The 27,258-nt window shown below is 44.9% G+C and overlaps 2 long non-coding RNA genes across 2 annotated transcripts in view; one reads left to right on the top strand and one right to left on the bottom strand.

The window, feature by feature from the left end:
• The window catches only part of LOC119455545 (uncharacterized), a 152,590-nt gene that overhangs the window by 61,196 nt on the left and 64,136 nt on the right, over positions 1–27,258 (bottom strand). Inside the window, exon 2 of the long non-coding RNA XR_007467500.1 lies at positions 1,617–1,691. This is a non-coding gene — a long non-coding RNA (uncharacterized LOC119455545). The remainder of the gene's footprint in view (positions 1–1,616; positions 1,692–27,258) is intronic.
• The window catches only part of LOC119455547 (uncharacterized), a 124,338-nt gene that overhangs the window by 42,111 nt on the left and 54,969 nt on the right, over positions 1–27,258 (top strand). Inside the window, exon 4 of the long non-coding RNA XR_005192981.2 lies at positions 7,128–7,169. This is a non-coding gene — a long non-coding RNA (uncharacterized LOC119455547). The remainder of the gene's footprint in view (positions 1–7,127; positions 7,170–27,258) is intronic.

Raw genomic sequence — 27,258 nt, 5'->3', positions numbered from 1 at the left:
TAGGGTAGATGATACAAGGTGTGTATGGAATCTCCTCACACTGCAGTGTAAACAGTGCAAGAACAAAAGGAAACAATGCTCTATTATGCCGTTTTAAGAAATCAAAAATGTTCATGCACCCGGCATGCTCAGACTGTATTCGTTCACAGCATATATACCAAGTAGCTAAGAGAGGGGAAAAATAAAAACTTGCAGAAGGCATACTTGAAGACTATGATTGTGCGAAAGCATTTTTATTTTACAATTCTTAAGTGTCTATGAGTTGTGACTTAGTCTATAATGTCTAGGGTAATTACGGTTGTCTAAAGATGATTCACTGCACATAGTAGCGAGCAGTGTACGCTAAGGTGGGAAATATTCCAGATTGCAGATTCTGTGTGACTCTTCTGAATATATCATAAGAAGCCAACAAACAATAACACCAAGGACAACATAGGGGAAATTACTTGTACTTATTAATTTAAATAAAGAAATGATAAATAATGGAAATGAAAATGGATGAAAAAACAACTGTCCGCAGGTGGGGAACGAACCCACGTCTTCGCATTACGCGTGCGATGCTCTCACCATTGAGCTACGGCGGAACCGTTTTCCCATCCACTTTCAGGGGTATTTGTGTTTTACAACTAGAACTAACTCTGGGAGTGCTAGCCAGCGTCACCACTCACAAACCATAGGGCGGATGTGGAACATACTTTCTGCCGCAGGCGTCACGAGCACGTGATCTTTTTTGTGTGATGGCAACTGGTCAATAAACTCACATATGCTACCTGAAGGCATCATTGTTGCCGGATTCGCGCCCTCGTTATGTCGTGAACGAGAAAAAAGGGAACCGAGGGGCCCGATTTTTAATAAGCATATCATAAGAAACCAACAAACAACACCAAGGACAACATAGGGGAAATTGTACTTATTAATTGAATTAAAGAAATGATAAATAATAGAAATGAAAATGGATGAAAAAACAACTGTCCGCAGGTGGGGAACGAACCCACGTCTTCGAATTACGCGTGCGATGCTCACCCTTGAGCTACCGCGGAACCGTTTTCCCATCCACTTTCTGGGGTATTTATGTTTTACTTTCTGGGGTATTTTTTATGGTTCGTTCCCCACCTGCGGACAGTTGTTTTTTCATCCATTTCCATTATTTATCATTTCTTTAATGCAATTAATAAGTAGAAGTAATTTCCCCTATGTTGTCCTTGGTGTTATTGTTTGTTGGCTTCTTATGATATGCTTATTAACAATCCGGCCCCTCGGTTCCCTTTCTTCTCTTCTGAATATAGGATTACATGCTACGAGCTACACCTAGTTTGATGCTAATCTCTAATGTTTCCTACTCTCTGTTGGCTTGGCTGCTCTTTTGTTATGAATTATAAAGGTATAATAGTGCTACAAATGCACAAAATAATATTCTGGGGGCTCCTTTGCGATTTCACACATTCACTGACACTTAACATGACATTGCACATAAAACTTATAAAGACAAGTTTTGCAGTGCCGCTTTGACAAAGCCCATTTGGTGAAAATCAGTGAAAAAAAAAGCGTCATTTCAATACAACTAGAATTCTTGTAAGCGAAAGATAACTTTTTTTCTGTATAGTACTTCAACTTACATTGTTTTCCGTCATATGCACTCGGTTACTTCAAAGTTGTCGATAAAACGTGCAGAGCTGCAGCTGCTGGCGAGTCTGAAAACAGTTGGAATATGTGTTGTTAATCTTTTTACTGCTCGAACAGCCTGACACTTCAGAACATATCCACGACATTAACACTAAGATTGTCATATTTATAAAAGTGCCTTCATATCTACACTATTGCAATGAATTGATCCACTTGTTTTCAGTATCGATTGAAATGAAACACCAATTTTACTGAACAAATGAGCACCCCAAAAGGACACAAGCAAGATTTGTGGCAAGAAAAAACTGACACGCACTCGCATGTTCAATATAAACACTCATAGGTCCCACAAAATAAAGCACTGTAGCAGAATTTATCCGTTTCCTTTCCACAATTTCACGAAATTTTTTGACAAATATTTAAAGCTTCCAGACAATGCAGCTAGCGAAAAGCATGAACTGACGAGTGAACCAGTTGATATATGCTCATTATTATATATAACTTCACGATGTAGTTAGAGCATTTGGCTCAGGAACAAGGATATTTTTCTTATTTATTTGCTTATTTCTTTGAAAAACCTGAAACGCGGTGATGGCATTTTGCACGAGGTATACTAAACAGTATAAACACAAATGCCATGACGAATCAGTTCTTCGGAAGCCCGCAAGGTGGAGCAAGGCTCATGAACGCAAGGTTGTCATCCACCGACTGTTGTATAAAGCTGCAAAGCAAACACACACGGGTTTCTTTTGTAGCTTCGGGGCTACAGTCGGCTGTATGACAACCTTCTATTTCACTCAAAAGCCATGTGCATACAGAACAACATAATTACAAGGCAATGAAACAGGAAAGCTGTGAACAAAGTCTGTGTCGGAGCGGCAACCTTCAACACTATCTGGAAACGTGTTTCATTTTAAAGTGGAATTGGGGAAAAAGAAAAGACGAAGACATCATTGCGACACCTCTCTTATTAACGCACTTTAGTGCATGGTCACGAAAATTTGATCTCAAGTGGAATGAAAACAGGTTGAATTCTCTATAAAAGTCGGATTATGTGTGGTTTGACGTCCCCTATAAAACACAGGAGATGCCGTTGGGCGACTCTGGATCAATGACAACCATTTAGGATTATTTAATGCCAGCTTGAATATTAATGAACTAATGTGTTTGCGGGGCGACCTCACCGGAATGCGGCCATCTGTGCTGGGTACCGAACCCGCGACGTCGCGCTAGGAAGCTAGCCATAGCCATTGAGCATTCGCAGCTATTCAAATGATAACGCGTCTCAAAATATATGCGATAAAAATATCGAGCTTTATTCTACATCGGTGTCTAGCCAATGTTTCCCAGCCCATAGAGTATTTGATTGGATTTATGATAGTTCATCGGTTGTAATTTACCCGTCACAATACGGGCAGCCTGGTTCTGGACTCGTTCTAAAGCTGCAGTTTAATTAGAAATTTGAAGATCCCAAGAAGCACAGTTATAAAATAGGGACGTGCGTTTTTAATATAGGGTAACTCTTATCTCAGAGGAGTGCTTTATAAAAATTATGCTTAATTAAATGCAACATGAGCTATGGATAAGACATACGCAACGTGCTCTGCCCACGTGAAATTCTCTTAGAAGTGTACGCGAAAGTATTAGGATAAATACCTTCCTAAGTGCCACTTCATATAAGCGCTAACTCTTTTTCCTTAGATACTGTTTACTAGAAAAGGAAATGCAGTGACCCGTGGGCAACATTTAGAAACAACATAGCACACATTTAGGCACTTAAGAACAAAAAATACTGCAGATCTCATGCATGCACTGTGGGCATTGATGCTATTCGAATTATTGTACAGTTAGCTGGTCATAGAGCCCCGTTTGAGCTTCAGAAAAGCGTTACTAGACGGACGGACTAGCTTGTGTAAGGAGAGCAATTGTGGGTGTGACGCGAGCATGTCCGTAAGGAAGGAAGGAAGGCGACGACGTCGGTGACCACGATAGTATGTATGACGACGATGGCTTGACCGATTTGTTGTGCTCCATTTAAGAAGCGTTATGGCGTCGTGCCACACAGATCACAACATTCATTTCTTGCAACATTTATGATTTTACAGTACGTCGTCCACAAACTGTGTCACAATGCAGACACCAAATCAGGTGGATTGTAAGACATCGTCGCAACGCTGTCAAGAGGACAATAGTCCTCTTGACGCCGCTGCCTCGATTTCATACACTATAGAGCAGTATATCACAGTGTGGTTCAGAGAGCAAATAAGGATAGCCAATATTCTAATTGACACTAAGAGAGAAAAAAATGGAGCTGGGCAGGCCATGTAATGCGTAGGGCAGGTAACTGGTGGACCATTAGAGTTGCAGAATGGGTGCCAAGGGAAGGGAAGCGCAGTCGAGAACGGCAAAAAATGAGGTGGGGTGATCAAATTAGGAAATTCGCGGGCGGAAGTTGGAATCAGCTAACGAAAGATAGACGTAATTGGAGATCACTGGGAGAGGCCTTCGCCCTTCAGTGGACATAAATATAGGCTGATGTTGACGATGATAGTGGTGGAGGAAAGTATGTTGATGAGAGATGTATACACAGAGAAGTACGGCAGATGTCTAAGTACGTTTAAGCATTCTATAGCTTATACCCCTTTGGTCACAGTCGCACCTACCCATTTTAACGCGATAGCGTTTAGGGCCCCGTGTCAGAGAAAATCCGGCGTCGGCAACCGGCGTGTGATCGCGGGTGGTGGAGAAAATCATCCAACCACATCGACCGCGCAGGCCCTCCACGTGGTGCAAGGTTTTGGTGAACAAAAATTGAATTTCTCATAGTGAAATCCGTCAGAAAAAATGCTAAAGTAAGACTTTACTATTCGGCGTCGGATTGTAATTTGAATATACGAGAAAATCTAATTCTTCTACGAGGAAACTCAAACACAAACCCCTTTTCCAGCATTTCTACCAGACCTGCGCGCGTCGGGGCAATAGCAAACAACTAATAAAATAATAAAAACGGTGCTAGGGCCTTCACATTTTAATATAAGACCACCTATATTGCCCCTGGAAAAACGTCTTTCCCGCAATGCATTTCAGTTTAACAGTGAAGCCGACTTTGGGGGATCGGTGTAAGCTTGGTCTTTGTAAGCTGGCTTTCCGACGTTCAGTGCTGCCGTGAATGAAGCCTACTTGCCGTATGCGAACGATACGATGAGAACGGGTGCCGATAACGCGATCGCGTTCTACTCTTAAAGGCGAAGCTTAAGTGTCCTCCAATTTTGGTGTATTGGCCAGAAAGGGGCACATACCCACTAGTACAATGATGGGGTAGTCAAAATATAAGAATTTTTGGAAAATTAATTACGTCGTTCAATACCACGCGCTATTCTATAAGAGGTCGGTGTGTTTAAAATACCTACAAGCCTACATTATATCTTCAGGTTTTATGCAGGTATTTGTTGTTTTCGCGTACAAGAGAAAAATAGGGAAGTAAGTAAACCCCCTTTTCAGTTTTATTCAAAGAAACACTGAGATAAAATTTAAAGCCTGAGGACCGGTATTGTTCAACTCTTACATACCCGTGGCTAGATTAGACGATCTAATAGTGGTGAACGATTATATGATAATTAAACACTATATGGATAACTCACTCGAAACCGCAACACCTTTCGACATGGACTTCACCATTAGTTCAGACTGGTGTCAGTCAAATTGGTCATTTATTTTACGTTCGCCGATCACGACTAACGTCACAAACATGTTCTTGGACTCGGGTTGGCACGCATGAGACCTAACTGCGCACATTAAAGCGAAGATTTCCATGTGAAGCCTCCTAAACTTTCCTGACCGTCGCTGCTGGTTGGGTAGGTGCTTCTACTGCTGCTGTTTAGAAAAAGTTAATTCCAACAAAAACGATGTGAACATTTTGAGTCACAGCTTCTGCTGCTGTCTTGCCTAATATATTCGTGGATATAGTATATGAAAAGGTTATATGAAGGTAGCCAAGAAGTGGCTCATATAAACCTTCTATGCTTACTACGTATGTCTAGCTCCGTTCTGCGTAACAGAAAAAAAAAACTACAAATTCCTGCATAATGCCTGAACATATAATATGGGCACACAGGTGTACCTTTTAAAGCACACCGAGCCGTTAAGAGAATGGTGAATTATATTTAATGAATTATTTGATTTAGTTGAATTTCTGTTATTTAGCCACTCAATATGTGCCGCTGGGCTCTTGGTCATCCTCCATAATGTACGATTCCTATATAAGACATCAAAATACCATGTCAGCTCGCAGAAATCTCTAAGCACATCGATCTTTTAATAGAATGGTAATAGAAAAAGAAAACGAGTGCTGGGGGTGTTGGTAATCCATACTTGAATTGTTCGCGTCGCTGTTAGCTCTACAACATTTCATTAACCGCTCTACATAAGCTTCGCTTCGCACAGATTCCTACATGGGCGTTGGATTGGCATATTTTCTTGTTCCCAAATCAGCCCTCCCTTCTTTCTGGCGAAGACCAAAGAGCTTCGTTCAATCGGCGCAATCGTTTCCAATGCCTAAGGAGCGTCCCGTTCCCTGCACTCTCGTGGGATACTCTTACCCGCTCTTATCCCGTGTGGAATACAAACTTATATTTAAGCAAAAGAGAAAACCCTGTTTATTGATGCAAGAAGTAGCGCCGAGTACTAAAACATCTAAGCCGCTTTGATGTAGAGCTTACATTTCAATAAGTCCTTTATGATATTCAATTGCATCTGTAAAGAAATTCTATTCAAGGCATTAAAAAAAAGGAGAAGCACAACAGCGTTTCTACAGTTACCTTTGTGAGAGTTGGCACACTTATACTTCTGACAGCGCGATATGGATGACCGGCCTGTCTTGTGCGCGGCAGCGGTTTGCGAAGCCACGTGACCTCTACCAGCTGCGTTTCTGTTTGTCATGCGCAAATTTGTTCAAGGGCCCTTCAAATATTGTGTAATTAATGGCTGAAACATCTCTATAGATAAGAAGCTGAAAGCCTTGCCTGTTTGTTAGTGCGCTAAACTAACAAGCAAAAACTGTGAACTGAAAATAAAAAAATATACAACAATCTAAGAAGTGAAGTTGTGTCGTGTTTGCCGGCACGCAGTATCTAAATTAATTTCAAAGCTATTTGAAATAAAAATAAATAACAAAAATGAGTGACTAAAGCACTTCACAATTAAAAATACGCCATAAATAGTGCGGAGAAAAGTAATGTTGCTCGTTGTATATTACACATTACTTTTCTTACTTTTTAGTGCTATAGAAAAAAGCGTTGGCCACATCAAGGAGGTAGTGGACCCTCACCCCCCATTCCTCCCCCGCTTTTTTTATATCCGATCCTAAGGAAAACACTACACTTCAGCAATGCTAAGCTTCTTTCCCCTTTAGTAAAATGAGCGAAGCTAACATTGGATGCTGTTTTCTTCGTCGTACCTTTGTAAACGATGCCAAATCAACACAATCATTCTTCTCTTCATTTCAGGCGCGTCGTGCAACATGTTTGTGTCCTCGTTTCTTCTTCCATGTAAGTACATCTCACGTATTTACTGATCTATATGTGTACCTAATATCACTGTCCTTACCAAATGAAGAAACGTCGGCGAATTTTGCTTGATTAGGCGCCGAACGTGATATGGTGTTTACCAAGTGGTTGTGGTTCGTAAGAACAGCCAACCGACAGCGCTCAATGAAATGCCGAAACGCATACAGAGACATATAGATGGTGAATATAGCTGGCTGCCAAACACACCATCACGGATTTGTGCAAGCTTCTGCTTCTGGCAGGAAAGTGAGGGGATTCCACGAACTATAGGCGTATTGCTGCCCGATGGCACCCGACAAGCTTATTTTGTTTAATTATATTCTATCAGTCCTCGGTATATTCACTTTACGTAGTTCTTTCGTGGGCGAGTTTACGAAAAAGAAAAGTGCAAGATACGGCTTATAAGCACGTACCTTCACTCTTACATTCTGAACGTACTGATGTGGAACCACCCGACATACAGCCTAAGTATGGCCAACTGTTCCACCTCCCCTCCACAAACAACTATTCCTCCACTAGCTGCTGTCTCTAGCTATGCATCCCCCTCCCCCCGCGGCTGCTCGGTTAAACTCGTGGTTAGCTGCCCCTTGACCATAAATTACACCAGCTGCTATCAAATACCTTTGCTCAACCAGCCGCTATCGCTTCATCATCCCAAGTGAGAAAGAGGAGAGATTAGATGCGATTTATTGGGCCGCACACGTGTATTTCGCTAGGCCACAGTAATTGCACTTGCACTTATGCCAGGCGTATCCTCTTAAAAGAAAAGGGTTCGTGCGTCTCTTGCGCGTGCATGCGGAGAGAAGGAATGTGTGCTTTTGTCTTTCCCTTCCCTTTCGCACTTTCCTTCCGGCGTCGTGGGCGCATTTGTTGATTCAGCGAAGCATGGATGAGAGATTTACTTCAGCTCCTGCATGATCATTTAACGCGCAAAATTAACTAGCTTCACGAGACAGTGCGAGTGCAGAACCACTCTTCCGAAGCCGTCACGCCTTCGCCTGACGCACGCCTTAGCCCGATGCACGCTTTCGTGTGGTTAGGCGAACTAACAAGACAGAGTGTAGTCAGAGAATAGCTACTTTGTTGAAAATTGCTACTCTAATTTCGTAAGTGCGGCTTACGAGCACTGCCTACGAACTGGTGCGTCTATCGGGCGGTGCAAGTTTTGTTACTGTCTTTATGCAATAAGAGGTATCCGTAGCCCGAGACTTCATTTATGTAAATGAATTAACTTCTATGAAGAGAGATTATGTATAGATTGTGTATTGGGATTGACAGATTGTGTATACTTGGGCTTGTCTCACTATTTGTAGGCAGTACGTATAGTTGAGGTTTTAGCAGCTTAGCAAATTGACGCCCCGCCGAACCCGAGGCATCGACACCGCCGCAAAGCCTCGGCCCAGCATCATTCTGGTTATCACTGTCATTCCTTTACCCACTTTCATGTAGAACGAAAAGGCAGAGCTAGTTTGTCAGTTGCACCAAAAATATATATGTATAATTCGAAATCTGTCCCTTTCGTAATCACTTAATTAGGATTCGTCTGGTTTGCCGACGTGTATCGGCTCTCACATTTCCGTTTACACAACAGTACAAACGCCACTGAATTTACTGACTTCCCTCGTAGGGAATCCAAGTTCAGAACTCCTTACCCTCACTCCCACCCTCCAAAAGCTGCCCTAGTAGGCTGGGCGATATCGCTTGGTATACTATGTAGTTTTTGAGCGTGAATGCTTACGTTCTCACTGCAGAATGTCCCGGCAAATTGAGTTACAACTTCCCTATTACTCTCAGTCTTTCTTTACCGGCAGGTTCGGTTGGCTATCGTGTGTCACCTTATAAAGCCGTCCGGGAGGGTGCCTCTTTACCACCGCCTCGCGACACGCGAGCGCGCAACCGGCTACATCACAGACGAGGAAAGCCCACCCGCCCGCCCGCCCGCCAACTTTTGTGGAAGCTGGCTGGACGATGACTAGACGAGCGGAAAAGAGCGAGGAACCGGCTTTTGTCAATTGCGACTTGGAGCGGCTGCACGAACGAGAAAAGAGGCGGTAGAGGGATAGGGGGAGGGGGGCAAGAACAATGCCACGAGGCGAGTGGAGAACAATGACACGCCGTCGCCACCGCCGCATCCAGACGCCCGTGCGTGCGCGCTCACAACGCGCGCCGGACCCCGTGTGCAGGCCACTGCAGGGAGTCGAGGGGGGGACTCTGTCTATCGCCGGCGGCAGCAGCGGCGCCGCGTCGGTCGCCGACGCATCGCGCACGCAAGCAAGCGCGCTCGAAGCCGCCAGTGCGGTCCGCAGCGGCGCCGTTCCGAACGAGCGGGCCAGGAAGGAGGGGGGACTTCCCAGCTCGCGCCATTGGATTGTGGGGTTCGGAGTCAACCCCCCCTTCTGAAATTTTCCTTCGTGCCCTCGGCTCGACCGCCTGGCTTCGAGCGTAGCGCGGCCTGTCCTGGTCTAGCCGCCTTTTCCCGCACGGCACTGCCCGGCCGCTGCTGGCCCTGTCGGAGATGTATTTGATTATATGGTAGAGAACTCGTCCTCCCCGTTCTTGGCTGCTCCTCTTCGAGGCTTTTGTATTGAAACTTCATTCGGCTGTTCTGTTTTGTCGCTTTTTTTTTTTTCGTTTGCTGCCCTTTCCCTTCAAGGTTTGGCTTCGCTCTTCATATTCCATACTTTTATGTTCTTTACTCTTTCTTTTATTTGCGGCCCGTGCTGCTTGGTGCATGCCTTTCCTAGCGCGGTGGTGTCTTCAGCCGGCGGGGTACGTTTCATTGCGTGCGACCTCCTCTTTTGTTGCCCGCGCCGTGCACCCCGCTTTTAGCGCGAGGGAAGCGCTTGGGAAGTTTGGGGCCGGTGCGGGCGGCGGGAGAGTGGGAACAGAGAGAGTGAAAGGCGACCGAAGCGAGCATCAAAGAGGGCGTAGCTGTTCGTGAGCGCGCGCGCGCGCTTTTTTGGCCCCCTGACGGCCTTCATTGTGCCCCGGTCGGAAACCACTCCAGCGTGCACGAAGATTATGTAATTATAGACGTCGCGCTCTCTGTGCCTCTTCGTTGCCTTATCTACTGGCCGCCCGTAGTCTCTTAGAGACGGCGATGGCGGCTACAGGCAGTGTGGAGCGATTCGTTTCTGGACCGCTGACACAAAGGCAAACCGAGCAACTGTGGAATTTTGAGGGAAGTCCTTTCGAAGGAGGGGGGCGCCTTGGAGATTTGGAGGTCTGTACTGGTCTTTATGATTGCCCCTTCGTCCGTGGGCGGATTTCGCGCGGCTCGATTGTGCGCTCATTCAATTCGATAGAAAGGCATCCACCAGCGTCCTCGTTGATGACATCGTGCCAAACCAGTCGTTTTGGGTTTCTCTAAAGGAAGTTGCAAACAGAGAAAATATTCACGTGATGTGAAAGCGCTAGGTTGCGGAATTTATGCACGAGTGATGGCGAAATGAAGCCCGGAGAAGTCTAGCTCATTAGGTATATTTGTCTTCGTGGAAGATCAGTTGCCCTGCTGGGACCACTGCTGTTATACAATGCGCAAACATCCGGATGTCAGTCGTCCAATATGTAAGTGCTTAGCGTATACGTGGAGATGCGACGCCAGCTTTTGCATATAATGCTGCCACCCCTGTGACAGTAGATTCGCTGTTCTGTCACTGTTTGCTGTCACTGTTTCTAAAATTTCTCACGTGACCTCTGGGCCGACACCAGAGATCGGATTAATGACTGATGAATGTTCTTTTTGCAAAAGCGCCGTTGTGGAGAACTTTACGAAAACTGCGTCTTATAATCCCACCACACGAGAGTTGTTGCATTGCTCTTCATTAGAGTGCAGTGTCCGCCTTCGGAATTCGAACGCGCGACAAAGTGCTTCGCAGATATCACTATTATCGCTAAGTTACCGCAGTAGGTGAGTTCTTTGGGGAAAGGAGAACAGAACGTGAGCACCAATTGAGCCCATTGTCTTTTGTTCTTTTCTGTGTATATTCATCTTTGCGCAATATGCCGATCACGTATGTTACAATAAACTGTCACGCATATTTACACTTTCACTTCACCGCATATTAACGATAATTTACGCATCTATAAATCTGTCTACGTAATAGGCTGCATATCAGCCAACGCTTACAACTCCGTCCAAATGAATCAACCAGCTCCCGAGAAATTTGTTTTTCCGGAACGCGCGCTGGAACGGCACAGTATTCAACGAAGTAGCCACTAGGCGTGGTTAGTGACGGTCGCCATAAGAGTCGTGAGCGTCGGTGGTGCTTAAACTGCATTATTTCATTAACGCGCCATTACATATGGTGTCGCTTTTGGATTTTTCTTGATTCTCCGCCATAATCTACAGTAGGATAAGACAGATATTTGCTTGGCATATGACGTAGGTATTGCCGGACTTCACGTAGAAAATTGCACTGTGAATTGGACATTCTTCTGCATATGTGGTGTGTTGAAGAGTGTGGCATACCTGTAAAACTAGACGGGAAAACACAGCAATATTTGTTCTCAAAGACTATTTAATTTTTTTTTAATTTCAAAATACCTTACAAGCCCCATGAGGAGAATTCAGTAAGGGGGTCATCACTGCAAGACATTTTTACACGTGAATTCTGAGACTCGAGGACCACAAAAATGAGTAGAAATCATCGTCGCAAAAGAGGTTTACAAATGAAGATGTGGTAGCATAGAAAACATCAGCTAAATGTTATCACGCATATTGCTCGCGCACATATCGAACATCGTGTAAGAAAATGTGTATTTCAAAGTATGAAAGAAAAAAATCACAGCATATCCACGAAGTGAATGATGATGAGGGGGCGAAGCACCGGGGGATCATTCGGGTAAACCACAGCTACGGACGAGAGATAAAGAGAGCGCGCGTCGGGAACGAGAGAGAAAATTACACCATCTTCCCGTAGGGGAACCCTGAGTAGTATGCGAAGCAGCCATGGGGTCGACTCAAGGTAGTTTTATCAGCTGTATAAACTTGGACATGCAGCAGCACCAGCAACGCGCAGAACTGTTGTCGACGCCGTCGGCGTTTTGCCCGCGTTCGCACCGAACGCGCGCAAAGTGGAACCGGAACCGGAAGTGGAAGCGGAACCGGAACGCCATCTAGTGAACACTTCATAAAACTACAGGTGGCTACGGACACACAACGCCATCTATTGAGCAATTCATAAACTAGAGGTGGCTACATACTACTACTACTATACTACTACTACAGAGGAGGGAACGACCCACACCCTAAGGAGCTTCGCCCCTAAAAAAAAACAGTACCACCAATACGTAGATAAACAGAAATAACAGTTCAGGGTAGTGTACAAAATACCGGATAATTGTTACCAAGAACATTGTTCACGCACATAATCAAACATTCCGTAAGAAAAGCGTGACGTTACATAGAAATTGAGAGCATGGCATACAGAATGACACATTTTTAGGACAGAAACTGCAAGTTCAGGAGTTTCCTAAATTTATCTCTCTCCGTTTGCATGACAGCGCTGTCAGGGAGGGAATTCCACAAGCGGACGGCTCGTGGCACAGCCGACAAATTAAATGCATCAGTGTTTCCGTAGATGCGAGTGAAACTTAAATGATTATTCAGTGGTCGTGATATGCAACTTGCACGTTCCAGCAGCAAAGACGATGACTTCATTTGATGAGCATATTTATGGAACAAGGACAGCAGTGCCACGTCACGACGACTACTTAGTGCAGGAAGCGAAAGGTCAAGTTTGATTCGAGTTATGCTTGACTGCCTGTTGTAATTGCGGGAAACGAATCGACTAGCTCGGTTTTGGATGGCTTCTAACATGCAGATTAGGTACTCCGTGATGAGGAGACCAAATCGGGGATGCGAACTCGGTATAACTAGCGCATCCGTGGCAGTGTCAAAGCTCCTTCCTGCAATCTCTAATGAGTGTGAGACGAATGCATTCACATTAACGTACATGTATGTCTTTCAAGTATACGCAGTGCTGGTAATTTGTGTTCAATGAAGCTGTTTGTCAAAGCTTTGTTACTATGCTGGTATGTTTGTTACTTCCGTGCTTAGTGCAGTGACGAATGTAGTGTATCGTGTAATGAAACTAAGAATAAGCGTAATAGTAAAGTAAACATTGGCAATGTACGTTAAAAGATTGCACAGCAAGCACAATGTTATAAAAGTTAAGTTCGGCCGCGATAGCAAAATCTTGAACGCGCAAGTTTCTTTCTCTTTCTTTCTTTTGTTTATTTATTTTTAAATTTACTTTTATATTTATTTATTTACAGAAAACAGGCAGTGCACGTTGAAAATCACGCCCCCCCCCCCCCCCCCCCCCCCCCACAAGGGTAGCCAACTTTATGTATACCACTCGAGAAGTGCACCACGAGTTGGTGTTATCATTTTGAGGGTACAATTAATTAGCGTGTGTGCGTGTGTTTTCACGCGCGTATGCGTGATTAACATGTAGACACAGAAAAGACCGTCCTTGCCGCTCCCCATAGCCTTAGGCGTCCCCACTCACTTGATTCTCAATGCTCGCCACAACTAGCACGCAGTGTGTGGAACCCGCCTTCCTTGTCCGAGCTGCGGAATCAATGAGTATGAAAACGCGGAATTTTCGGAGTATCGAATCCTTTCTGCACGCGGACTAAAAATGTAAAATTTCTCAGGTGGAAATTTTTCTTAAATTATAACGCGCAGCACTGTTCTTTTTTTTTTTTTCGTAAACATAGTCTTGCCACGGCCACTGGATAAAAGTGGTCTTGCATAGAATATCAGCTCCATTCTATATCAGAGATGTCGTGCTCGTGCTAAACTATAAAAATTATTTTGTGAGAGAAAGCTATGCCTGTTTTGACGACATAATATTTGTGTGTGTTTTTTTTTCTGTCCCTCTCTTTTCTTTATCCCCTTTACTTTAGTTTTACCTAATATTCTGTCGATAGCGTTTTCTGTCATCTTACAAAAGAAAAGCTTGCTTCATGGTTCACTCCCTTTATGGGAGTAATATCTACTTCCCTCATGACAGCAGTTGTCAGCCCGTATGAAAGAGTCGAATGATGCAATGCGGTAGTAACAGATCGCACAGGTATGGATAAGCACACTACACAGAACGTATGAGAAACGACACTACACCCGGCACTACATTATACATCCATGCATCAATTAACTCTATCAGTATCCAGCATATATATATCCAGAATACTGAGAGTGGCACTGGTTTCGAGATATGCGCCGTCAAACTTGCAGCAAATATGCACTGTTGTTCCACTTACTTCTTTAAGAAAATGTAGTTTATGCATTGAATGTCAAAAGTAACTGAGACAGCAGTGTATTTAGTCACCAACTTCGGGAAATAATATTTAGAAACGGATGTGATCCTGAAAATTCGTTCCTATAGGACAGATGCCCCTTGCGAACTCACAGGCCACAATTCGTAAATTGCAATATGTGTCGTAAAGTAATTTAGAAGTTGATTAGTGAATTTTTTCGTAATTATTTTATTGTCTTTTGACTTCTCTAGCAAGTAATGTCCGCCTCATTGAGCAATCCAGCTGAATTACTACAATTATGCCACCTGCCACAGGCGATTTTTTAAAATTCTGTAGGATCTAAAAACATAAAATACCGGGTATTATATATATATATATATATATATATATATATATATAGTACACATTGATGCATGCCAACCTTCTAACTGTTACCATAAATATAACATTCCATTTCTCTGTCACTATGCAAGACATTGCCATGCTTTATGACGCCATGACGAGGAAATATCAAATTGATATCATTATGTGCCCTTCGCTTCTGTCATTTCGTAGAAATCGAAATCTACTTCGGCGTAAATGCCACCTACAGATGTTATACAGGAAGCGCAATATTCCGGTATAGATAAGCCGATTACTTACCTATTGTGTCCACTTGAGTGGAACGTTCTATAGGTAAACAGCGTTTATCCTACACCCCTTATGCGTCTTTTATTGTTGTTATTGTTGCTATTTTACTACAAGCAACAGATTTCTGCTTTTAACCTCCACAGCACCATCCACCCCCGATAAAAACAAAGCTATTAATGAGGCGTGCACCATCCCTTAATTGTTCTAAAACGAGTCGATAGACTGATACGGCCTACTCTAACAGCGTAAATACGTCCGGGTTACGTTCTGAACTCGCGTATATGTTCAAACATGTTTTGTGCACTATACCATCGATACCTGCAATGTGCAGAGACGATCGCTGGCGACTGCGCTCAGCTCGCATTGTCCGAAGAAGTAACTCTGTAATGCCGACCTCATAAGCTGGGGCAAAAGAGGGCTACGAAAGCATTGTCTCAAATTCGGGAGAACAACAAACCTTCGTAAGTGACTTTAGCATTGACTGGTCTTGGCTTTTATACTGTGCTGTAAACGGCTGTGATCGTATGCATATGCTCTATGTATCTCTTTATTTCTTCTTATTTTTTCTACCTCTCCCGTACACCCATGTGTAGGATAACAAACCGTATTTTTTGTTCTGGTTAACCTGCTTACCTTTGTCCCCTCTCTACTATATTTATCTATGCATATATGCAAGTAATGGAGCTAATGAGCGGCGGCTACACATCTATCTAGTGAATCATGCTAAAAGAAACGCTATCCATTCTTGTTTCCTATTTATCCGTCCGTCTAATCATTTGGCCGGTCCAGCGTCGGATTTCAATTTAGAACATAGCTTAAAAAAAAAAAAACGCGTTGGATTCAGTATCTTGATTTCACCACATAAAAGTGTTTCTTGCACATAAATAACTCTCTTGCAATGAAGACAGCAACGATCACCAACATAACCCTTGGTTTTGCTGGTGTGATAATGTGAAATAATTTACCGGCTCATATGAAATCTTCACCTACATTATCATCGTATACCAGCGTTCACTGAGAGCTTATATTGCTATACTTCTAAACTGCATCCCTTCTTCGGTGTATTTTTTTCTTATTATGTACATTTTTTAATGTAATGATGTGTTGCGATATGTTTTATTGCTTTAATATTGTAGAAATTGTGTAACCGTTCTTCGTATGTTCTTAACCGTACTTGACGCCTTTTTAGTTAAATTATTATTATGTAACGAAGAACAAGAGGTCCCACTGCAGTTTTTAACTGTGGGACCTCTTTTTGTATAACATCTACTGTATAGATGTAGCACTCATGAAACAATAAACTTGAATCTGAATCTGAATCACAGCAGGAGGGCTACGGTCTACGAGAGTGTACGTGTGTACATTTTAACAATGTATACTATTTTGCTGGGGAAGTCAGAATATTAGCACGATTTTATTATAACACGTGATAAACCAAGTCATCATCATTCTATCATGTCATTTCAGCACAGCATATTTAGATAAAAACATGCAGGACCTGCTTTCTTAGTCCGAAGGTATTATGCTTAACCGAAAGACAATAAGAGATGTTTTAGGAACATAATTTATGTCCAACGTAGGAATTGATCGATGTTAGGTTTGTCAAGTAATCAAAGCAGCTGATTTTAAACTTTTCGAAAGTTTTTTTTTACGTTTCAAATGATTTAGCATCAAAGTGGCAACAAAAATAAAATTTGGAGTGACACATTGCTGATGTTTAATATTTGTATTGTTTTAAGACTTAAGGGCAATAATGTTTGAATGTCGTTTACATGCCTAGCTCTTAGTTTTTACAAACAGCATTTTCGAATAACCTGCAGTGCACTTGAAACTTCGTAGGAAAGTTTGTTGCGGAAATATTTGGTGTGTTATAGTACCACGCAACACCTACAACATGACATGTATTCATGACATGTGTTCATGATAATTTCAAGACAGAATTTTACACTTCTTTTTGAAGAACAGAATTTCAAGCGCTTGCGTTTGAAACGCCCCAACGAAGTTATGTTGTACCTCTATTGTGACAGAATGTTAGAAAAATGACTTGCCCTTTAATTTTACCATATTTATATGCTCACTTGTAATGTACTGGTATTATTATACAAAAACATGTTTTTAGGTACCAGACTTCCTTTTTCTCCGGAAAGCTTGCAGTTTTCTCATACTGAGTAAAGAGTGACAGATTGTGAATGAAATACTTATGCCAAAGACATGATTTTGTGCAGTTTTATTGGTTCGTGATTTGACTTATACTCAAAGGTTGTGCATTGTTGTCAGATAAAACGGACAGTACAGGATAACTTCCACAGAATTTCTCGTTGTAGATCATTCCCATTATGTCCAACAGTTACATCAAATTGTTCTTGTATCCATATAACGCACCTAATTTATAAGAACAAATGCTATGTCTACTACAGAATCCGCGGTAGAAATGGCATCTTGCACGCACATGAACTCCAATATGTAAGTATTAAAATAAAATGGAGGAAATAGACGGTTATCCTTTAGTAAGCTTTCATTTTTCAACTGAGAATGTCCAAACATTTCTGTTAACTAACAGCATTTGTTATGACCGTTTAAAAAAATGACTTAAACTTCATAGCCAGTGATATTACATGAAAGCATGCATATCCTGCCAATACAATTTGCTTATGTAGGTTCTCCCAGAGTCTACTGCGCTTTCTTACTGTACTGTTGTCAGTTCCCTGAAAATCTGCAAAATTTTACCAAGCTTAAAGAATATATAGACTGTAACGACTGCTTCGTGCATTTGAACTTATCAAATTATTCAGAATAGATCTAGGAGCGTTCAGCTTCTTGGTCTTGCTGAGGCTTCATCTTTGCTGGAAAACGCTTTCGTACTCTCAACTGGCAGTGCTATCTGAGCTAGGCCAAATGTAAATCTATGCGCGGTGATATAATCACTACGTGACGCAACTTCGTGCTTTTCACTGTGAAACATAAGCTTGAGTCGTTGTTTGCCATGTCCGTGGGATAAAGCAACATCTTGCAGAATCATTCAAGATTCACTGATCCGTGCGCTTATATTTTTGTTTCACACAGAGAAGTGAAAGGGAGGGAAGAAGGCGAGGAGTCCAGTCCCCTTAGCAACACCGAGGGTACACTTTAATTCCCCCCCACCCCGGCGAGCTTTCACGTTCTCGTCCCCGTTCCTACTTTCCGCTGAGCTACCAACCAAGGTTAACAGTAGATCCGTGTTCTCAGCCGTGTTCGACGTTGGAGACAACCTCGCGAGGAGGCGAGAGAAAGTACACATAAACTAATAAGTAATAAAAATAAGACCAACCCGCAGTTGCCACGAAACGCGGACGCCGAGGGGCCGAAGGAGATGGATTGTAGGAGGCCGTCTATGCGGCGACATTGATGGATACGCTTCCGATTGGCCCGCGTCAAGCGATCGCTATGTGGCCTCCGCACGCAGGCTCCGCCTCCGACGCGAACGCCCCCTCTCCGCCTAGCGGTGGCCCTCCGAACTGCAGCTTTGCGCGGCCAGCGCTAGGTGGCGCCAGCAGTACAGCGCGAGCCGTTTCTGCGAATTGCTGCCGCGGGAGCGTCGCTGCGTGGAGCGGCGCCAGGCGATTTTTGCCGCGCTTCACTTTGATTATATTAAGCAGGCGCGGAGTAGACTTAATTTTCCCATCTTTTGGTATTCTTCGCCGTGATGAGTGCTCGCTACAGTTTGTACGGCCTTTATCAATATGAGAGGGAACATTAGGTTCACTTTGACACAACGATATTCGTGACGCAGAAGCGTGTAACGCTGGGCAAGTTTGAGCTGTTGAAAAGCAGCTCAAAAACGACAGACAGAACAAATAAAAAATTACAGAAAGAGGTGATACGTGGATTTGAATCTGACATGTTAATATCTGCAACGAGTAGCTTGCTTTTTAAACATTGAGTGTCATTATACACTTTTATGCGGGACACATGTCTTTAGCCACTAGGACCTGTTAAAATTCAACTTGGGTATTCCTGGTGATATTGCTGATTGAAGACGTACGCCACCTTTCTACGCGCCAACTTACAGGAAATTTGCATGCGTGACTATAGCACTGAAATCGGGTCTCATTAATATTAGTGTCCTCAGTGTCGCACGGTAGTGATTCTTAGTAACTCGAGCCCAGCCAGCCGATTTTTCTTTATTTGCTTCAACTTCTTTTTGTTGTTGTGCAGGGCTTACACCGCCAATGCCGTCGTCTCTCTTTACTCAGCCTAACCTTTTGTCACGCTTGCGGTTGTGCACCGTTAATTAAATGCCGTTGTTAAACGACGGTGTTGAACGCCAGTGTTAAACGTCCTGCACACAGCTTATAGCTTCTCAGATTTGAGTGGCACGCGTGCAACATTTCAGTAAATTTCTCACCGGGCTCCTTGATGAAGCAAGCGCCGGCAGGTATTCGCGACTCTACACTTTTTTATTTATTTTTCATTACTCATTCAAGAACTCCATTGCAGCAGCGCGAGTGGAAGGTCGTATTCGACCGAGCTCGAGGTTCCTTCAGTTATTCTGTTCCGCCGTAATGTACTCGGTAATTAAGGCGTTATCCGTGCTCGTTTGAGCCTTCAGAATACTTACGTTTTCCTCGTTAAACGATTTTATTTTATCCTGCAGACGAACTGATATAACAGCATTTTTCACTTTTAATTCAGAAAGCGTTCTGTTGCCGGCGTGTTAAATAGAAAATCAGTCAGGTGATCAGCTTTAAGTTCTAACATTGTATATGACATGCACATTGTATCGCGATTGCCTACTAGTTATTTCCTATCTACCTGCACGCTTGACCAAGCCGTGTTGCTTGCTTTCGAGCATCGAGATAAAAGTAGTCACATAGCATTTCGATGCTTTCGTGCTTGCAAAGCCCCAAATTCTGCCGCAGATATTAGTGGACCCTGCTGCTTAGAAAGTGCACGAATGTGCCTCGATATATCTGTGACACTGCCAAAAGCATTTCTTCCCAAGAGATAATCACATGTATCTCGAGCGGAGAATAAAGAGATTCGACAGCTAGGCCACACGGGTGATGCTCTGTGTTGATTATGCGTCCGCATACCAAGTTACGCGCAGCCTCTTCTGTAAGACAAGCCTGCATAATAAATGCAGGGGCGTGCCCTTGCAACAGGGCGATGTATACGCTGGGTGATGATTCGCCTGACTGGCGCACCTTCGCAGCTCTTCATCGGACTCGTGCGCATGTGTTAAATTTTGCGAGATAAGGAACAGGCACCGTCGATGTGCCCCAGGAATATTCCTGAAATCCTGATTCCAGGCAGCTTCCATGGTTGCTTGTGCTTTTCGGTCACACGCAGAGCTAGCTGCATGAGAAGATTCGGGTGGAACTTGCGAATGCCGACAATTCCGGCGTTTTCGCTACATCCCAACTCCGTGTCATATTTTGTTTGATTACGCTAACTATTTATTTTCTTGCGTGCTCTGCAGGAGGGCTGGCTTATCTGGAGTACGAGGTTGAGATGTTGAAGGCAACGTGCTTACCGGCCATTTTACTTTGAAGATTTATATGGAAGAAAGAAATGTCATTACACGTGAAGGCGATTTTGCAGCTGCTATAGAAAAAAAGAAGTTGCACAAACAACTCCAAGCGTAATTATAGACACTGAGCACATATAAGTTATAACGCACGGCCCTTGATACTCCCTGCGTCAACTCGTTGATTTGCAGGATCGCCGCACATTGTCAGTAAGTTATGTTCGTCCATCTACGACGCGAAGTGTCTCTATGTGCCGTAGGTGGTGCGTGCTTCGCATTCATCTTTACGGCTGTATGTCACGACTACTGCGGTGCTCAGTTATTTACGCACGTGAGAAAACTGATGACCTGCGCAAACGTTGTCATCACCAGAGCGATTAATGGCAAACAAGCCCCCTTCTCGTCACCCGTTCTCGGCTTCACTTTAACGAGAAGTAATAAAAGAGATAAATGACTCTCTGTCGCATAGCTTCCGTTAAAACCAGATGCGCATGTCACAGTACTGGAGAACGTGTGGGTATAGAGCCGTCGTCAACAAGTGTATGCAACTGCCATCGGCCACGTGGGCAACGAAAATGTGCATGCGTGGCTAAAAAAAGGACAAAGAAACAGGAACCGAATTCGCGCAAAACTTTTCTTTCGTAAGATGCTGCTCGCCATCGGCTTGCCACCTTCGCTAATGATCTGTCCAACACCGCGACTGACTGACATCGATCATGCACTTGCTAACAGTTCTAGCGTAAGAACTTCTCTTTGTGTGCGAGTACGTCGGTACAGCTAAGCCGAGCGACAGTCCCGCCATCTTTGCTTTTGCCTGCTTCTCTTTTTCTATGTTTCGTGCCCCCGCGTAGCCGACTCCACTCGTCTTGCGCAAACTAGGTTAGATCAACTCAGACCGGGCCACGCCACTACGCGGCCACTGCCTCGCTGGCCGCCAGCAGGCTCGGTAGCACAGGCGGCAGTGGCTGGAAGTTCGTGACACTTCTTCCCCAGCTGCAGACGAGCCCCTGATCACACACACACGTACAGAGCGTAGCAGGAAGTTCGTGCGCCCATGTGTATGTGTGTACTCCCGGTACACACACACACTGGAGCACGCGTTCTCTTTACGCGGGAGAGAGCGCGAGCGCCTTCTGTTCCCAAGTGCGTGACAGCAGAAGCGAGACGAGAAGAAAAAAAAAAATAACGGGGCGTAGTTTGCACAGAGAGCCAGGTGTTGTTCGCGGGGCGCGGGATGTCAGAAATTAATACATAGAAAGCTGCAGCCTGCAGCGCGCCCCAGCGAAGGAAGGCGCGCAGTGGTGTATAGCTTTGGCGCGCGCGCGCTGGCTCCCGCTATATACTGCTGACGTCTCTTCCTGCTATACAGGCGAGGTGCCGCGGCATCACCCCCCCCCCCCCCCCTCACCCACTCGCCAATTCCGAACCTTCCGTGCAACTTCCCCGCACTTCCCGCTGTCTCCTCCGCTTCTCGACGTCCCAAGACCGCGCGCACTCTCGCGTCTGTGTCGAGGAGAACCTAGAACCGCGCATCAAGCGCTGCTGTGCCAGCTCGTCTAATTCCACCCCTCGCGCGAGGAGCGAGAGAGTCGGCTTCACATGTGCCGGCGGCGTCTCTGTAGAGCCCCCCCACCACCCCATCTCTTGCGCGAGATGTTTGTTTCGCGAAAGCCTGCGGTGTCTGCTGACGTAGCCGCGGCGGCACAGCCGTGCCAGCTTCTTCTCCTTTGGCTTCCGCCCCCGGTGCAGCTATAGGCCGCGTGCGCAAGCTACTGTGGCATGGGCCCTGTATAGGTACCGAGCGTTGCCAGGGGCGCTGTAAATAAACCCCGGAACGCGTAAGGTCGCCGAGCAGCCGTGGCCTCTCAGGGTCTCGACCTATGAGAGTTGATCTCGAAGTTGCGTAATATACGTGTGTGTAGTGAGGTGCGCGTGCGCCGAGCTAAAGAGAAACACGAAGTCACATTATAGTAGTACAGCACACCGTAAAACAATTTGCACCCTTAAAAGTGAGAAAGGGTGTGAATCTGTCTATAACTCGTACCCTGACATTCAAAAAGGGTGTAAGGGTACGAGTTATAGAACGACTTACACCCGTAATAACTTTTAATGGTGTAAATTATATTAGAGTGTGTTCTTTAAAAACACCTATTTTCGTGAACTTCGCTTTAAGAGGAGCGTTACTCAAAGAGAAAACGAAGGGCAAACTTCAATTATTATTATTATTATTATTATTATTATTATTATTATTATTATTATTATTATTATTATTATTATTATTATTATTAATTTCGCACCGAAACCGCACCTTTCGTGTACGACACCGCGCGAAGGCGCTGATTACATGGTATTTTCCCGCACTTGGGTCGTTAATTGTGGAGCCGGTAAAACTTTTTGAAACACACTATGTTAAATCCGTCTTTTTTTTTTTTTAGAATGCAACTTATGTAGTCCATCTTTACTGAAAAATAAATTAAGGCGGACTAGGCGCCGTCAAAATCCATGACGTCACGGCGCGCGGCGTCGCCACCATTCTTTTGTACTTGCACCTTTGCGTGGCAGTTTCACCCGCTAGAATTTGTAAATTGCACTGACTGTGTGCCATAAGGCAATTTGCTAAAATCTTAATTAGTGATTTTTTTAGTTAGTCGATTATACATTTCAGTTTCTTGTGCAAGTAATGTCCGCCTCTGCGCGTATAGACCAGCTCCTAGACTAGAATTGTGCTTTCTCCCGCTGGAAATTTCTAAAAAGTTTTGAAAGTGTTCACTGAACCATTCTATTTGAGGAGACGCGTTACACACTTTTGGTTCAAAGTTGCCAGTATACCGTTACCTTACTTTCGGAGGCCCATGACAAAAAGTACTTGGACAGTTGGTTTAGTTCTTAAAAGAAATTTCGCGGCCTTTCATTACATTTAACTTATTTTTGTACATGTGCGTTGTCTGTATAAGCGCGTGTATGATTAAAAAAAAAAGAAAAACGAAGAAAGAAAGGACCGTCATCTTGCTGCGTTAAGCGTATGTACGTCTTCCGATTTATCAACGAGACAGAGCAACGCTACGCTTGTCGGTGACGGCCGCTGTTGTCGCTTCCGCCAAGTAGTAAATCTCAGAGACACGCGAGATAACGGGGCATCCATCACTACACAGCACTTTCATCTCTGTCTTCGCGCGCACTGCGTGTGGGTATACACATGCGCTTGGCATACATGATGCCCATTATTTATTTCGCTGTACCACTCGACTGCGCGAATCACTCACTCGCACATTACCCGCTCATTAACGCGAAATATTATTAAGGTTCATTATCGTCCATATATAAGAACAATAGCAGGTTGACATTAATTTAGAAGAGAACATTATAGATTGGCACTGTTCGTGCTTCCAAGAGGGTGGCGAGCCAACAACCCGACGAAATATGCTTTGATTGTAGAAATACTGATCTTTTTTTTTTAATTAACATCGCACAGGAACGTAGCGCTTGCAGTGCCGGAGTACGCAGATGGGTTCCGGCCTCATTAAATGACAACAGTTTCTGTTCAAAGCAGGGTTGGAAAAGCAAGTAGGTTGTCGAAAATGACAGGCGTTCCAAGCTATGCGGTTCAGGCGTCCCGTTCGTACTGAGGTATTTATGTCGCAATACTTCCTTCCCATGTGAGCAACAATCATCTTTACAAAACGTTCTGCTTCACGGTCATCGTTACTACAACTAGCTTTCTCTCTCCAGGAAACGTTAGTCATGGTGATGCAAGGGCTGTACGCGAAACGGATTCTTTGTATACAAAATGTGCTAAACCTTCCCTTTTCTTCAAGGAAGTGCTGCCCATTATATAGGTTGTCTGCGCTTGTTTGTTTGTTTGCGTTTGGGAAAATATTGTGTGTATGTGTAAATAATAAAGCGCGCCACAAGAATTGCTGTTTCATCTCGCATTGGGGCATCGGACCCCGCAATTCACTTGTGCATAGGGGTGAAGCTACACGTTCCGATGGGACTGAGAATGCCTCGGGGAAGGCAAGTGAAATGCCACCCTTGCTCACGTAACCTTTGTAACGCTCGTGCCCTCGGCGTTTGTCCCGTCCGTTATCTGACGGCCCAAGCATTCATCACAGTTTCCACGGGGCAAAGAGTTCATCACTTCTCATTTTATCAACGCGAACGCGCGAGAATGGACCGCTACGCGCCGCGCGTACGTGGAGGGGAGCGATCGTTATCTCTCTAATGAACAAATCGCGCTGGTTTGGTGGACAAGCGCATACATTTTCATGTCCAGAGGCAATTTTCACTTAGCACGCGTTTTCCTTTGCTACACTCGTCGGAACGCGTTATTTTTTATCCCTTTTCGTCGCACCCCGTGCCACTAACTTATGATGCAGCGCACAGCGCGTTAGTGTCTCGCTCCAGAGAGCCCATTTGCATGCTCTGCCCGAACTCGCCTGGCTTATGAGTAGTTTATGATTGCTTAACCATGAAATATACATGTAAATAGCAACGTATCTATAGCGAAAGTAAATACAACAAGAATCGTTTTGTACAGTCAAAGCAATCACCCTGCACTCGCAGGATTGGACAGGGAGAAGCGTAGAGAGGTTTCGGTTGCAGGCGTCGGTGTCAGTATCGACGAGTTACATCGCCCGAGTAAAGTAATCTGAGAAGCGCACCACTGACCAAAGTGTACAACGATATTCGGCTTACTCTCAAAGCAGTTTCTGAGGAAGTTTGTTGAATGGCAGACTCGATAGACTGTCCACAGTGATTTATGTGAAGGCTATGCCGGACAGCAACCTGTAAACGTCGGCTTCGTACGTTAGCCATTTGTGTTCTACCTTATCTTTATCTTTCTTTTAAAAAATACGAAGTAGGGAGAGGGGTATGTAGAGAAAGATGGGAAGGCAAGTTTACGGCGGCGACGCATCCGAGAAACGCGTAAAGAAAGGCAGCCCGAATCACGCCGCCGTCGCGGCCCGGCCCACGACCACCGCCGCTCGCCCATCGCTTGGCAAAGTGGTAAGCAAAGCAAGCATGCATGCACGCACGCACGCAATGCATGCATGCATCCATGCACGCATGCGAGCAAGGCAAGCCGTGCCCCGCACGAAGAATGCGCCCAGAGAGACGCCCCTGGCGAGAGAGCATGCAAAAAAAGAAAGAAAGAAAGAAAGAAAGAAAGAAAGAAAGAAAGAAAGAAAGAAAGAAAACTCGAGCAGGGTACAACAGCAGCAAAGAAAAGGCGGAGGCGCTTGGTTCTTGCCTGATGCGCGCGGTTTTCTGCCAGCGAAGCCTTTGTGAGCAGGGCTAGCCCAGCCTGTGCACGCCGGCGCTGCCGCTGTGCGGCCGGTACGAACCCTCTCTCGCGCGCGAACGGGCAAGCGCGCGCCCGTAGCAAGCAAGATGGCCGCCGCATGAGTGACGCAGGCACGCCATTTATCACGCGGCCCTCCCCGACCAAGGAACATCGGTCTCTCTCCGCGCGCTCCGGGGTTCTCCCGCTTGGCGCGGGTTTGCGGGGCAGAACACTTTCTTGCCGCGCGGTGTTATAGAAGAGCGTCGGGGACGAGCGGATCCTTCGGCACCGAGCCGAGCTCGTGAGCGTGTGAGACTTAAGCTGTACGCTCGTGTGATTCTGTTAATCGCGAAGGGCCTGCGACTGATATCGTTGATGCGAACCATTTCTTCTTCCCTGGGAATAAAAAAAAAAAAAAAAAAGTTTTCGACGGACGGAAACTCGAGGAGAAGAGCGAGCCATTGCGATGACACATTTCGCCTAAATTTCGCCCCCTCAGCAGCGCCCCTGTGCCAGAAACGTGCTTTTGCGCCTGCTACCAGCCCTATAGTTCCTATATCTGTCTGTCTCGTTTCCTGCGTGTTCGTCAAGGAATTCGAGTTGACGGGAAAGCGAACGCCATTTCAAGGCCGAAAGCGCAACGTTCAAGAACGCGATATAGTGGCGATCGCAAACACGAGATTGACACCGATAACTCTGGAACAGCAGTGGTAGAACTCTTATTATTTCTGTAAAAGCACCGTGACAGTCGCAAGTGGAAGCGGCCTTTGTTTAGCTTAGGTTCTTATTGCTCAGCAAGATGAATGTTTTCACAACCTTCACGCTGACGACTGTTGCGTCTACGCATTTTTCATCTAAGGAAGGATGGCCGCATACACTTTGCATTCTGCAGTAATGAGACGATGCAATCAGTTGAGATCCCGCGGCACTGATTGCGTAGTTTTACGCTGGACCGCATAACGCGTTCCAAAACGTAAGCCAAGCTTCCCGAGAGCCGCGTGCTGAATGATATATTACGGAGTACGTTCCCTGACAATATAGTTACGGCCAAACCAAATTGCTTCGGCAGCGCCTGCGCACTGGCCTGTAGGCGTATAGCACTCCTCGCAGGAATCAATCAGCGACCTATGTCTGCACGTATACTGTACCTGCTAGTACCAGAAACAGCTCGCTACTCTTTCTTTTTCCTCCCCTCCTGGAAGCGGAGGGAGACAAGTTGCCTCGTTGAAAGTCTCGCGGAGAGAACGAGCGACGTGCGGTCGTTCTTCTTGTTTCCCTCCGTGACAAGACGCGCGAGCCCTTGCTGGCACGATGCCTATGCGGGCTCAGAACACGAAAACAGAGCGCGCCGCGAGGATTTACAAAAAAATTTGCGTAACACAAAT

Source organism: Dermacentor silvarum, chromosome 6, assembly GCF_013339745.2.
Source record: "Dermacentor silvarum isolate Dsil-2018 chromosome 6, BIME_Dsil_1.4, whole genome shotgun sequence".
Lineage (NCBI taxonomy): Eukaryota > Metazoa > Arthropoda > Arachnida > Ixodida > Ixodidae > Dermacentor > Dermacentor silvarum.
The sequence above is the reverse complement of the archived record's forward strand: the minus strand, read 5'-3'. Positions and strand labels throughout refer to the sequence as shown.